Raw genomic sequence first — 14205 nt, forward strand, 5'->3', positions numbered from 1 at the left:
CCCCTTGTATTACACTGGTAATACACTTACAGCCAATGCATTACAATACAAAAGTATTGTAATGCATTGTTAAGGGGATCAGACCCCCAAAAGTTGAAGTCCCAGAGGGGGCAAAAAATTTACTGGGAAAAAAAGTTTAAAAATTAAAGGTTTCACAATTAAAAAATAAATTAAAGGTTTCACAATTAAAAAATAATTTTTTCAATTAGAAAAATAAAGCATCCTTTTCCCAAATGGTAACGCTGTAGTATAAGGCCTACATATAGCTTTGCCAAACTCAGCAGGACCAGGACAACAGCAGCAGGTAAATGGTGTAGTATAAGGCCTAAACATACCTCGACGACACTCATCAGGACAGACAGCAGCAGGTTAATGGAAATGGTGTAGTATAAGGCCTACACATGCTCCACCACACTTATCAGGACAGCAGCAGGTTAATGGAAATGGTGTAGTATAAGGTCCTACACATAGCTGAGCCAAACTCAGTCAGAACAAACAAGAGCCGATTCTTTGTTTGTAGGATGAATATGTTCCCATGAATGGGCCCCTGCCAGACCGGGGAAACCCCAAAAATAAACTTATACACCTCTGACAGCAGCATGTTTTTTGTTGGCAGCAGGAATGTGTTCCCATGCATACAAATTTCAATATATTCCTTTGACAATTAATTTTTATTTTAAAGGATTTTCCAGATTGTAAAGCCCAAAAGAAAAAAATAAATAACACACATGCCACGGCACAGCCTCAAGAAAATGTGCATTTATTCAACCAAAAGCGACGTTATAGTCCACTCAATGGGACCTTTTTCAAGCAGTGATAAAAGTGAATAGTGCCAGGTAAAAATACAAACTCAGGTGATTATTTATTGAAAACTATTAATAATAGAATTTGATTTAATGTGTTTGATTGTGTCTAAAACTAAAAAATAATGTAAAAAAAAAATGCTATAAAATACTAGTATCCATACTGTGGAGAGATTAATAACTCCCATTAACATATGTGAATTCATATTATAAAAAAAAAAGGTTTTGTCCTTATAGGGCCCTCAAGATACTATAACAAAATTCAAAACATGGTCAACTGACCAAATAATCCTTTTAGGGGTCCTATATACAGTCAGGTCCATAAATATTGGGACCGACACAATTCTAAATTTTTTGTCTCTATATACCACCACAATGGATTTGAAATGAAACAAACGAGATGTGCTTTAACTGCAGACTGTTAGCTTTAATTTGAGGGTATTTACATCCAAATCAGGTGAACGGTGTAGGAATTACAACAGTTTGCATATGTGCCTCTCACTTGTTAAGGAACCAAAAGTAATGGGACAGAATAATAATCATCAATAAAACTTTCACTTTTGAATAGAGTTGAGCGAACACCTGGATGTTCGGGTTCGAGAAGTTCGGCCGAACATCCCGGAAATGTTCGGGTTCGGGATCCGAACCCGATCCGAACTTCGTCCCGAACCCGAACCCCATTGAAGTCAATGGGGACCCGAACTTTTCGGCACTAAAAAGGCTGTAAAACAGCCCAGGAAAGAGCTAGAGGGCTGCAAAAGGCAGCAACATGTAGGTAAATCCCCTGCAAACAAATGTGGATAGGGAAATGAATTAAAATAAAAATTAAATAAATAAAAATTAACCAAAATCAATTGGAGAGAGGTTCCATAGCAGAGAATCTGGCTTCCCGTCACCCACCACTGGAACAGTCCATTCTCAGATATTTAGGCCCCGGCACCCAGGCAGAGGAGAGAGGTCCCGTAACAGAGAATCTGTCTTCATGTCAGCAGAGAATTAGTCTGCATGTCATAGCAGAGAATGAGGCTTCACGTCAGCCACCACTGCAACAGTCCATTGGCATATATTTAGGCCCAGCACCCAGGCAGAGGAGGGAGGTCCCGTAACAGAGAATCTGTCTTCATGTCAGCAGAGAATTAGTCTGCATGTCATAGCAGAGAATGAGGCTTCACGTCAGCCACCACTGCAACAGTCCATTGGCATATATTTAGGCCCAGCACACACACAGGCAGAGGAGAGAGGTCCCGTAACAGAGAATCTGGCTTCATGTCAGCAGAGAATCAGTCTGCATGTCATAGCAGAGAATGAGGCTTCACGTCAGCCACCACTGCAACAGTCCATTGGCATATATTTAGGCCCAGCACACACACAGGCAGAGGAGAGAGGTCCCGTAACAGAGGATCTGGCTTCATGTCAGCAGAGAATCAGTCTGCATGTCATAGCAGAGAATCAGGCTTCACGTCAGCCACCACTGCAACAGTCCATTGTCATAAATTTAGGCCCAGCACCCAGGCAGAGGAGAGAGGTCCCGTAACAGACAATCTGGCTTCATGTCAGCAGAGAATTAGTCTGCATGTCATAGCAGAGAATGAGGCTTCACGTCAGCCACCACTGCAACAGTCCATTGGCATATATTTAGGCCTAGCACACAGGCAGAGGAGAGAGGTCCCGTAACAGACAATCTGGCTTCATGTCAGCAGAGAATCAGTCTGCATGTCATAGCAGAGAATGAGGCTTCACGTCACCCACCACTGCAACAGTCCATTGGCATATATTTAGGCCTAGCACACAGGCAGAGCAGAGAGGTCCCGTAACAGACAATCTGGCTTCATGACAGCAGAGAATCAGTCTGCATGTCATAGCAGAGAATGAGGCTTCACGTCACCCACCACTGCAACAGTCCATTGGCATATATTTAGGCCTAGCACACAGGCAGAGCAGAGAGGTCCCGTAACAGACAATCTGGCTTCATGACAGCAGAGAATCAGTCTGCATGTCATAGCAGAGAATGAGGCTTCACGTCACCCACCACTGCAACAGTCCATTGGCATATATTTAGGCCTAGCACACAGGCAGAGCAGAGAGGTCCCGTAACAGACGATCTGGCTTCATGTCAGCAGAGAATCAGTCTGCATGTCATAGCAGAGAATGAGGCTTCACGTCAGCCACCACTGCAACAGTCCATTGGCATATATTTAGGCCCAGCACCCAGGCAGAGGAGGGAGGTCCCGTAACAGAGAATCTGTCTTCATGTCAGCAGAGAATTAGTCTGCATGTCATAGCAGAGAATGAGGCTTCACGTCAGCCACCACTGCAACAGTCCATTGGCATATATTTAGGCCCAGCACACACACAGGCAGAGGAGAGAGGTCCCGTAACAGAGAATCTGTCTTCATGTCAGCAGAGAATTAGTCTGCATGTCATAGCAGAGAATCAGGCTTCACGTCACCCACCACTGCAACAGTCCATTGGCATATATTTAGGCCCAGCACCCAGGCAGAGGAGGGAGGTCCCGTAACAGAGAATCTGTCTTCATGTCAGCAGAGAATTAGTCTGCATGTCATAGCAGAGAATGAGGCTTCACGTCAGCCACCACTGCAACAGTCCATTGGCATATATTTAGGCCCAGCACACACACAGGCAGAGGAGAGAGGTCCCGTAACAGAGAATCTGTCTTCATGTCAGCAGAGAATTAGTCTGCATGTCATAGCAGAGAATGAGGCTTCACGTCAGCCACCACTGCAACAGTCCATTGGCATATATTTAGGCCCAGCACACACACAGGCAGAGGAGAGAGGTCCCGTAACAGACAATCTGGCTTCATGTCAGCAGAGAATTAGTCTGCATGTCATAGCAGAGAATGAGGCTTCACGTCACCCACCACTGCAACAGTCCATTGGCATATATTTAGGCCCAGCACCCAGGCAGAGGAGGGAGGTCCCGTAACAGAGAATCTGTCTTCATGTCAGCAGAGAATTAGTCTGCATGTCATAGCAGAGAATGAGGCTTCACGTCAGCCACCACTGCAACAGTCCATTGGCATATATTTAGGCCCAGCACACACACAGGCAGAGGAGAGAGGTCCCGTAACAGAGGATCTGGCTTCATGTCAGCAGAGAATCAGTCTGCATGTCATAGCAGAGAATCAGGCTTCACGTCAGCCACCACTGCAACAGTCCATTGGCATATATTTAGGCCTAGCACACAGGCAGAGGAGAGAGGTCCCGTAACAGACAATCTGGCTTCATGTCAGCAGAGAATCAGTCTGCATGTCATAGCAGAGAATGAGGCTTCACGTCAGCCACCACTGCAACAGTCCATTGTCATAAATTTAGGCCCAGCACCCAGGCAGAGGAGGGAGGTCCCGTAACAGACAATCTGGCTTCATGTCAGCAGAGAATTAGTCTGCATGTCATAGCAGAGAATCAGGCTTCATGTCAGCCACCACTGCAACAGTCCATTGGCATATATTTAGGCCTAGCACACAGGCAGAGGAGAGGTTCATTCAACTTTGGGTAGCATCGCAATATAATGGTAAAATGAAAATAAAAATAGGATTGAATGAGGAAGTGCCCTGGAGTCCAATAATATATGGTTATGGGGAGGTAGTTAATGTCTAATCTGGACAAGGGACGGACAGGTCCTGTGGGATCCATGCCTGGTTCATTTTTATGAACGTCAGCTTGTCCACATTGGCTGTAGACAGGCGGCTGCGTTTGTCTGTAATGACGCCCCCTGCCGTGCTGAATACACGTTCAGACAAAACGCTGGCTGCCGGGCAGGCCAGCACCTCCAAGGCATAAAAGGCTAGCTCTGGCCACGTGGACAATTTAGAGACCCAGAAGTTGAATGGGGCCGAACCATCAGTCAGTACGTGGAGGGGTGTGCACACGTACTGTTCCACCATGTTAGTGAAATGTTGCCTCCTGCTAACACGTTGCGTATCAGGTGGTGGTGCAGTTAGCTGTGGCGTGTTGACAAAAGTTTTCCACATCTCTGCCATGCTAACCCTGCCCTCAGAGGAGCTGGCCGTGACACAGCTGCCTTGGCGACCTCTTGCTCCTCCTCTGCCTTGGCCTTGGGCTTCCACTTGTTCCCCTGTGACATTTGGGAATGCTCTCAGTAGCGCGTCTACCAACGTGCGCTTGTACTCGCGCATCTTCCTATCACGCTCCAGTGCAGGAAGTAAGGTGGGCACATTGTCTTTGTAGCGTGGATCCAGCAGGGTGGCAACCCAGTAGTCCGCACAGGTTAAAATGTGGGCAACTCTGCTGTCGTTGCGCAGGCACTGCAGCATGTAGTCGCTCATGTGTGCCAGGCTGCCCAGGGATAAGGACAAGCTGTCCTCTGTGGGAGGCGTATCGTCATCGTCCTGCCTTTCCCCCCAGCCACGCACCAGTGATGGACCCGAGCTGCGTTGGGTGCCACCCCGCTGTGACCATGCTTCATCCTCATCCTCCTCCACCTCCTCCTCATCCTCGTCCTCCTCGTCCTCCAGTAGTGGGCCCTGGCTGGCCACATTTGTACCTGGCCTCTGCTGTTGCCAAAAACCTCCCTCTGAGTCACTTCGAAGAGACTGGCCTGAAAGTGCTAAAAATGACCCCTCTTCCTCCTCCTCCTCCTCCTGGGCCACCTCCTCTTCCATCATCGCCCTAAGTGTTTTCTCAAGGAGACATAGAAGTGGTATTGTAACGCTGATAACGGTGTCATCGCCACTGGCCATGTTGGTGGAGTACTCGAAACAGCGCAACAGGGCACACAGGTCTCGCATGGAGGCCCAGTCATTGGTGGTGAAGTGGTGCTGTTCTGTAGTGCGACTGACCCGTGCGTGCTGCAGCTGAAACTCCACTATGGCCTGCTGCTGCTCGCACAGTCTGTCCAGCATGTGCAAGGTGGAGTTCCACCTGGTGGGCACGTCGCATATGAGGCGGTGAGCGGGAAGGCCGAAGTTACGCTGTAGCGCAGACAGGCGAGCAGCAGCAGGATGTGAACGCCGGAAGCGCGAACAGACGGCCTGCACTTTATGCAGCAGCTCTGACATGTCGGGGTAGTTGTGAATGAACTTCTGCACCACCAAATTCAGCACATGCGCCAAGCAAGGGATGTGCGTCAAATTGGCTAGTCCCAGAGCTGCAACGAGATTTCGCCCATTATCACACACCACCAGGCCGGGCTTGAGGCTCACCGGCAGCAACCACTCGTCGGTCTGTTGTTCTATACCCCGCCACAACTCCTGTGCGGTGTGGGGCCTGTCCCCCAAACATATGAGTTTCAGAATGGCCTGCTGACGTTTACCCCGGGCTGTGCTGAAGTTGGTGGTGAAGGTGTGTGGCTGACTGGATGAGCAGGTGGAAGAAGAGGAGGAGGAAGCCGAGAAGGAGGAGGTGGCAACAGGAGGCAAAGAATGTTGCCCTGCGATCCTTGGCGGCGGAAGGACGTGCGCCAAACAGCTCTCCGCCTGGGGCCCAGCTGCCACTACATTTACCCAGTGTGCAGTTAGGGAGATATAGCGTCCCTGGCCGTGCTTACTGGTCCACGTATCTGTGGTTAGGTGGACCTTGCCACAGATGGCGTTGCGCAGTGCACACTTGATTTTATCGGATACTTGGTTGTGCAGGGAAGGCACGGCTCTCTTGGAGAAGTAGTGCCGGCTGGGAACAACATACTGTGGGACAGCAAGCGACATGAGCTGTTTGAAGCTGTCTGTGTCCACCAGCCTAAATGACAGCATTTCATAGGCCAGTAGTTTAGAAATGCTGGCATTCAGGGCCAGGGATCGAGGGTGGCTAGGTGGGAATTTACGCTTTCTATCAAATGTTTGTGAGATGGAGAGCTGAACGCTGGCGTGTGACATGGTTGAGACGCTTGGTGACGGAGGTGGTGGTGGTGGTGTTGGTGGTACATCCCCTGTTTGCTGGGCGGCAGGTGCCAACGTTCCTCCAGAGGCGGAGGAAGAGGCCGAGGCGGCAGCAGCAGAATAGGCCGAGGCGGCAGCAGCAGAAGAGGTAGCAGGGGGAGCCTGAGTGACTTCCTTGGTTTTAAGGTGTTTACTCCACTGCAGTTCATGCTTTGCATGCAGGTGCCTGGTCATGCAGGTTGTGCTCAGGTTCAGAACGTTAATGCCTCGCTTCAGGCTCTGATGGCACAGCGTGCAAACCACTCGGGTCTTGTCGTCAGCACATTGTTTGAAGAAGTGCCATGCCAGGGAACTCCTTGAAGCTGCCTTTGGGGTGCTCGGTCCCAGATGGCGGCGGTCAGTAGCAGGCGGAGTCTCTTGGCGGCGGGTGTTCTGCTTTTGCCCACTGCTCCCTCTTTTGCTACGCTGTTGGCTCGGTCTCACCACTGCCTCTTCCTCCGAACTGTGAAAGTCAGTGGCACGACCTTCATTCCATGTGGGGTCTAGGACCTCATCGTCCCCTGCATCGTCTTCCACCCAGTCTTGATCCCTGACCTCCTGTTCAGTCTGCACACTGCAGAAAGACGCAGCAGTTGGCACCTGTGTTTCGTCATCATCAGAGACATGCTGAGGTGGTATTCCCATGTCCTCATCATCAGGAAACATAAGTGGTTGTGCGTCAGTGCATTCTATGTCTTTCACCGCTGGGGAAGGGCTAGGTGGATGCCCTTGGGAAACCCTGCCAGCGGAGTCTTCAAACAGCATAAGAGACTGCTGCATAACTTGAGGCTGAGACAGTTTCCCTGGTATGCATGGGGGTGATGTGACAGACTGATGGGGTTGGTTTTCAGGCGCCATCTGTGCGCTTTCTGCAGAAGACTGGGTGGGAGATAATGTGAACGTGCTGGATCCACTGTCGGCCACCCAATTGACTAATGCCTGTACCTGCTCAGGCCTTACCATCCTTAGAACGGCATTGGGCCCCACCATATATCGCTGTAAATTCTGGCGGCTACTGGGACCTGAGGTAGTTGGTACACTAGGACGTGTGGATGTGGCAGAACGGCCACGTCCTCTCCCAGCACCAGAGGGTCCACTAACACCACCACGACCATGTCCACGTCCGCGTCCCTTACTAGATGTTTTTCTCATTGTTATGGTTCACCACAACAACAAATATATTATTTGGCCCAATGTATTGTATTCAAATTCAGCGGGATATAAATTTGAGGCCTAGTATTTAGGCGCTGGGTGACCGGTATGGATTTAGTGACAGAATTAGACTTGGAAATGCACAGAAGCGTGTGTGTGAAGTTATTCTGAATGACCCTATGTGCACCTTCAATATGATCTACCCTTTTAGGGATAGATTTCAAATAGCTCTGATATAGCAGAAACGACTAAATTATGAAATTGCTAAATTGGGAATTGTATTTCAACCCAGAACAAAAAATGTGCTTTGACGGACACTAAATAACTTTCCCAGCCACAACAGGACAGCGGTAACGAGAGATTTAGCGGGATATAAATTTGAGGCCTAGTATTTAGGCGCTGGGTGACAGGTATGGGTTTAGTGACAGAATTAGATTTGGAAATGCACAGTAGCGGGTGTGTGAAGTTATTCTGAATGACCCTATGTGCACCTTGAATATTATATACCCTTTTAGGGATAGATTTCAAATAGCTCTGATATAGCAGAAACCACTAAATTATGAAATTGCTAAATTGGGAATTGTATTTCAACCCAGAACAAGAAATGTGCTTGAACGGACACTAAATAACTCGCCCAGCTACAGCACTAGGGACAGATTTAGCTGGATATAAATTTGAGGCCTAGTATTTAGGCGCTGGGTGACCGGTATGGATTTAGTGACAGAATTAGACTTGGAAATGCACAGAAGCGTGTGTGTGAAGTTATTCTGAATGACCCTATGTGCACCTTGAATATTATATACCCTTTTAGGGATAGATTTCAAATAGCTCTGATATAGCAGAAACCACTAAATTATGAAATTGCTAAATTGGGAATTGTATTTCAACCCAGAACAAGAAATGTGCTTGAACGGACACTAAATAACTCGCCCAGCTACAGCACTAGGGACAGATTTAGCTGGATATAAATTTGAGGCCTAGTATTTAGGCGCTGGGTGACCGGTATGGATTTAGTGACAGAATTAGACTTGGAAATGCACAGAAGCGTGTGTGTGAAGTTATTCTGAATGACCCTATGTGCACCTTGAATATTATATACCCTTTTAGGGATAGATTTCAAATAGCTCTGATATAGCAAAAACCACTAAATTATGAAATTGCTAAATTGGGAATTGTATTTCAACCCAGAACAAAAAATGTGCTTTGACGGACACTAAATAACTTTCCCAGCCACAACAGGACAGCGTTAACGAGAGATTTAGCAGGATATAAATTTGAGGCCTAGTATTTAGGCGCTGGGTGACAGGTATGGGTTTAGTGCCAGAATTAGACTTGGAAATACACAGTAGCGGGTGTGTGTGAAGTTATTCTGAATGACCCAATGTGCACCTTGAATATTATATACCCTTTTAGGGATAGATTTCAAATAGCTCTGATATAGCATAAACCACTAAATTATGAAATTGCTAAATTGGGAATTGTATTTCAACCCAGAACAAGAAATGTGTTTGAACGGACACTAAATAACTCGCCCAGCTACAGCACTAAGGACAGATTTAGCGGGATATAAATTTGAGGCCTAGTATTTAGGCGCTGGGTGACAGGTATGGGTTTAGTGCCAGAATTAGACTTGGAAATACACAGTAGCGGGTGTGTGTGAAGTTATTCTGAATGACCCAATGTGCACCTTGAATATTATATACCCTTTTAGGGATAGATTTCAAATAGCTCTGATATAGCAGAAACCACTAAATTATGAAATTGCTAAATTGGGAATTGTATTTCAACCCAGAACAAGAAATGTGCTTGAACGGACACTAAATAACTCGCCCAGCTACAGCACTAAGGACAGATTTAGCGGGATATAAATTTGAGGCCTAGTATTTAGGCGCTGGGTGACAGGTATGGGTTTAGTGCCAGAATTAGACTTGGAAATACACAGTAGCGGGTGTGTGTGAAGTTATTCTGAATGACCCAATGTGCACCTTGAATATTATATACCCTTTTAGGGATAGATTTCAAATAGCTCTGATATAGCAGAAACCACTAAATTATGAAATTGCTAAATTGGGAATTGTATTTCAACCCAGAACAAGAAATGTGCTTGAACGGACACTAAATAACTCGCCCAGCTACAGCACTAAGGACAGATTTAGCGGGATATAAATTTGAGGCCTAGTATTTAGGCGCTGGGTGACAGGTATGGGTTTAGTGCCAGAATTAGACTTGGAAATACACAGTAGCGGGTGTGTGTGAAGTTATTCTGAATGACCCAATGTGCACCTTGAATATTATATACCCTTTTAGGGATAGATTTCAAATAGCTCTGATATAGCAGAAACCACTAAATTATGAAATTGCTAAATTGGGAATTGTATTTCAACCCAGAACAAGAAATGTGCTTGAACGGACACTAAATAACTCGCCCAGCTACAGCACTAAGGACAGATTTAGCGGGATATAAATTTGAGGCCTAGTATTTAGGCGCTGGGTGACAGGTATGGGTTTAGTGCCAGAATTAGACTTGGAAATACACAGTAGCGGGTGTGTGTGAAGTTATTCTGAATGACCCAATGTGCACCTTGAATATTATATACCCTTTTAGGGATAGATTTCAAATAGCTCTGATATAGCAGAAACCACTAAATTATGAAATTGCTAAATTGGGAATTGTATTTCAACCCAGAACAAGAAATGTGCTTGAACGGACACTAAATAACTCGCCCAGCTACAGCACTAAGGACAGATTTAGCGGGATATAAATTTGAGGCCTAGTATTTAGGCGCTGGGTGACAGGTATGGGTTTAGTGCCAGAATTAGACTTGGAAATACACAGTAGCGGGTGTGTGTGAAGTTATTCTGAATGACCCAATGTGCACCTTGAATATTATATACCCTTTTAGGGATAGATTTCAAATAGCTCTGATATAGCAGAAACCACTAAATTATGAAATTGCTAAATTGGGAATTGTATTTCAACCCAGAACAAGAAATGTGCTTGAACGGACACTAAATAACTCGCCCAGCTACAGCACTAAGGACAGATTTAGCGGGATATAAATTTGAGGCCTAGTATTTAGGCGCTGGGTGACAGGTATGGGTTTAGTGCCAGAATTAGACTTGGAAATACACAGTAGCGGGTGTGTGTGAAGTTATTCTGAATGACCCAATGTGCACCTTGAATATTATATACCCTTTTAGGGATAGATTTCAAATAGCTCTGATATAGCAGAAACCACTAAATTATGAAATTGCTAAATTGGGAATTGTATTTCAACCCAGAACAAGAAATGTGCTTGAACGGACACTAAATAACTCGCCCAGCTACAGCACTAAGGACAGATTTAGCGGGATATAAATTTGAGGCCTAGTATTTAGGCGCTGGGTGACAGGTATGGGTTTAGTGCCAGAATTAGACTTGGAAATACACAGTAGCGGGTGTGTGTGAAGTTATTCTGAATGACCCAATGTGCACCTTGAATATTATATACCCTTTTAGGGATAGATTTCAAATAGCTCTGATATAGCAGAAACCACTAAATTATGAAATTGCTAAATTGGGAATTGTATTTCAACCCAGAACAAGAAATGTGCTTGAACGGACACTAAATAACTCGCCCAGCTACAGCACTAAGGACAGATTTAGCGGGATATAAATTTGAGGCCTAGTATTTAGGCGCTGGGTGACAGGTATGGGTTTAGTGCCAGAATTAGACTTGGAAATACACAGTAGCGGGTGTGTGTGAAGTTATTCTGAATGACCCAATGTGCACCTTGAATATTATATACCCTTTTAGGGATAGATTTCAAATAGCTCTGATATAGCAGAAACCACTAAATTATGAAATTGCTAAATTGGGAATTGTATTTCAACCCAGAACAAGAAATGTGCTTGAACGGACACTAAATAACTCGCCCAGCTACAGCACTAAGGACAGATTTAGCGGGATATAAATTTGAGGCCTAGTATTTAGGCGCTGGGTGACAGGTATGGGTTTAGTGCCAGAATTAGACTTGGAAATACACAGTAGCGGGTGTGTGTGAAGTTATTCTGAATGACCCAATGTGCACCTTGAATATTATATACCCTTTTAGGGATAGATTTCAAATAGCTCTGATATAGCAGAAACCACTAAATTATGAAATTGCTAAATTGGGAATTGTATTTCAACCCAGAACAAGAAATGTGCTTGAACGGACACTAAATAACTCGCCCAGCTACAGCACTAGGGACAGATTTAGCGGGATATAAATTTGAGGCCTAGTATTTAGGCGCTGGGTGACAGGTATGGGTTTAGTGCCAGATTAGACTTGGAAATACACAGTAGCGGGTGTGTGTGAAGTTATTCTGAATGACCCAATGTGCACCTTGAATATTATATACCCTTTTAGGGATAGATTTCAAATAGCTCTGATATAGCAGAAACCACTAAATTATGAAATTGCTAAATTGGGAATTGTATTTCAACCCAGAACAAGAAATGTGCTTGAACGGACACTAAATAACTCGCCCAGCTACAGCACTAAGGACAGATTTAGCGGGATATAAATTTGAGGCCTAGTATTTAGGCGCTGGGTGACAGGTATGGGTTTAGTGCCAGAATTAGACTTGGAAATACACAGTAGCGGGTGTGTGTGAAGTTATTCTGAATGACCCAATGTGCACCTTGAATATTATATACCCTTTTAGGGATAGATTTCAAATAGCTCTGATATAGCAGAAACCACTAAATTATGAAATTGCTAAATTGGGAATTGTATTTCAACCCAGAACAAGAAATGTGCTTGAACGGACACTAAATAACTCGCCCAGCTACAGCACTAAGGACAGATTTAGCGGGATATAAATTTGAGGCCTAGTATTTAGGCGCTGGGTGACAGGTATGGGTTTAGTGCCAGAATTAGACTTGGAAATACACAGTAGCGGGTGTGTGTGAAGTTATTCTGAATGACCCAATGTGCACCTTGAATATTATATACCCTTTTAGGGATAGATTTCAAATAGCTCTGATATAGCAGAAACCACTAAATTATGAAATTGCTAAATTGGGAATTGTATTTCAACCCAGAACAAGAAATGTGCTTGAACGGACACTAAATAACTCGCCCAGCTACAGCACTAAGGACAGATTTAGCGGGATATAAATTTGAGGCCTAGTATTTAGGCGCTGGGTGACAGGTATGGGTTTAGTGCCAGAATTAGACTTGGAAATACACAGTAGCGGGTGTGTGTGAAGTTATTCTGAATGACCCAATGTGCACCTTGAATATTATATACCCTTTTAGGGATAGATTTCAAATAGCTCTGATATAGCAGAAACCACTAAATTATGAAATTGCTAAATTGGGAATTGTATTTCAACCCAGAACAAGAAATGTGCTTGAACGGACACTAAATAACTCGCCCAGCTACAGCACTAAGGACAGATTTAGCGGGATATAAATTTGAGGCCTAGTATTTAGGCGCTGGGTGACAGGTATGGGTTTAGTGCCAGAATTAGACTTGGAAATACACAGTAGCGGGTGTGTGTGAAGTTATTCTGAATGACCCAATGTGCACCTTGAATATTATATACCCTTTTAGGGATAGATTTCAAATAGCTCTGATATAGCAGAAACCACTAAATTATGAAATTGCTAAATTGGGAATTGTATTTCAACCCAGAACAAGAAATGTGCTTGAACGGACACTAAATAACTCGCCCAGCTACAGCACTAAGGACAGATTTAGCGGGATATAAATTTGAGGCCTAGTATTTAGGCGCTGGGTGACAGGTATGGGTTTAGTGCCAGAATTAGACTTGGAAATACACAGTAGCGGGTGTGTGTGAAGTTATTCTGAATGACCCAATGTGCACCTTGAATATTATATACCCTTTTAGGGATAGATTTCAAATAGCTCTGATATAGCAGAAACCACTAAATTATGAAATTGCTAAATTGGGAATTGTATTTCAACCCAGAACAAGAAATGTGCTTGAACGGACACTAAATAACTCGCCCAGCTACAGCACTAAGGACAGATTTAGCGGGATATAAATTTGAGGCCTAGTATTTAGGCGCTGGGTGACAGGTATGGGTTTAGTGCCAGAATTAGACTTGGAAATACACAGTAGCGGGTGTGTGTGAAGTTATTCTGAATGACCCAATGTGCACCTTGAATATTATATACCCTTTTAGGGATAGATTTCAAATAGCTCTGATATAGCAGAAACCACTAAATTATGAAATTGCTAAATTGGGAATTGTATTTCAACCCAGAACAAGAAATGTGCTTGAACGGACACTAAATAACTCGCCCAGCTACAGCACTAAGGACAGATTTAGCGGGATATAAATTTGAGGCCTAGTATT

This window comes from Bufo gargarizans, chromosome 1, assembly GCF_014858855.1.
Source record: "Bufo gargarizans isolate SCDJY-AF-19 chromosome 1, ASM1485885v1, whole genome shotgun sequence".
NCBI classification, from domain to species: domain Eukaryota; kingdom Metazoa; phylum Chordata; class Amphibia; order Anura; family Bufonidae; genus Bufo; species Bufo gargarizans.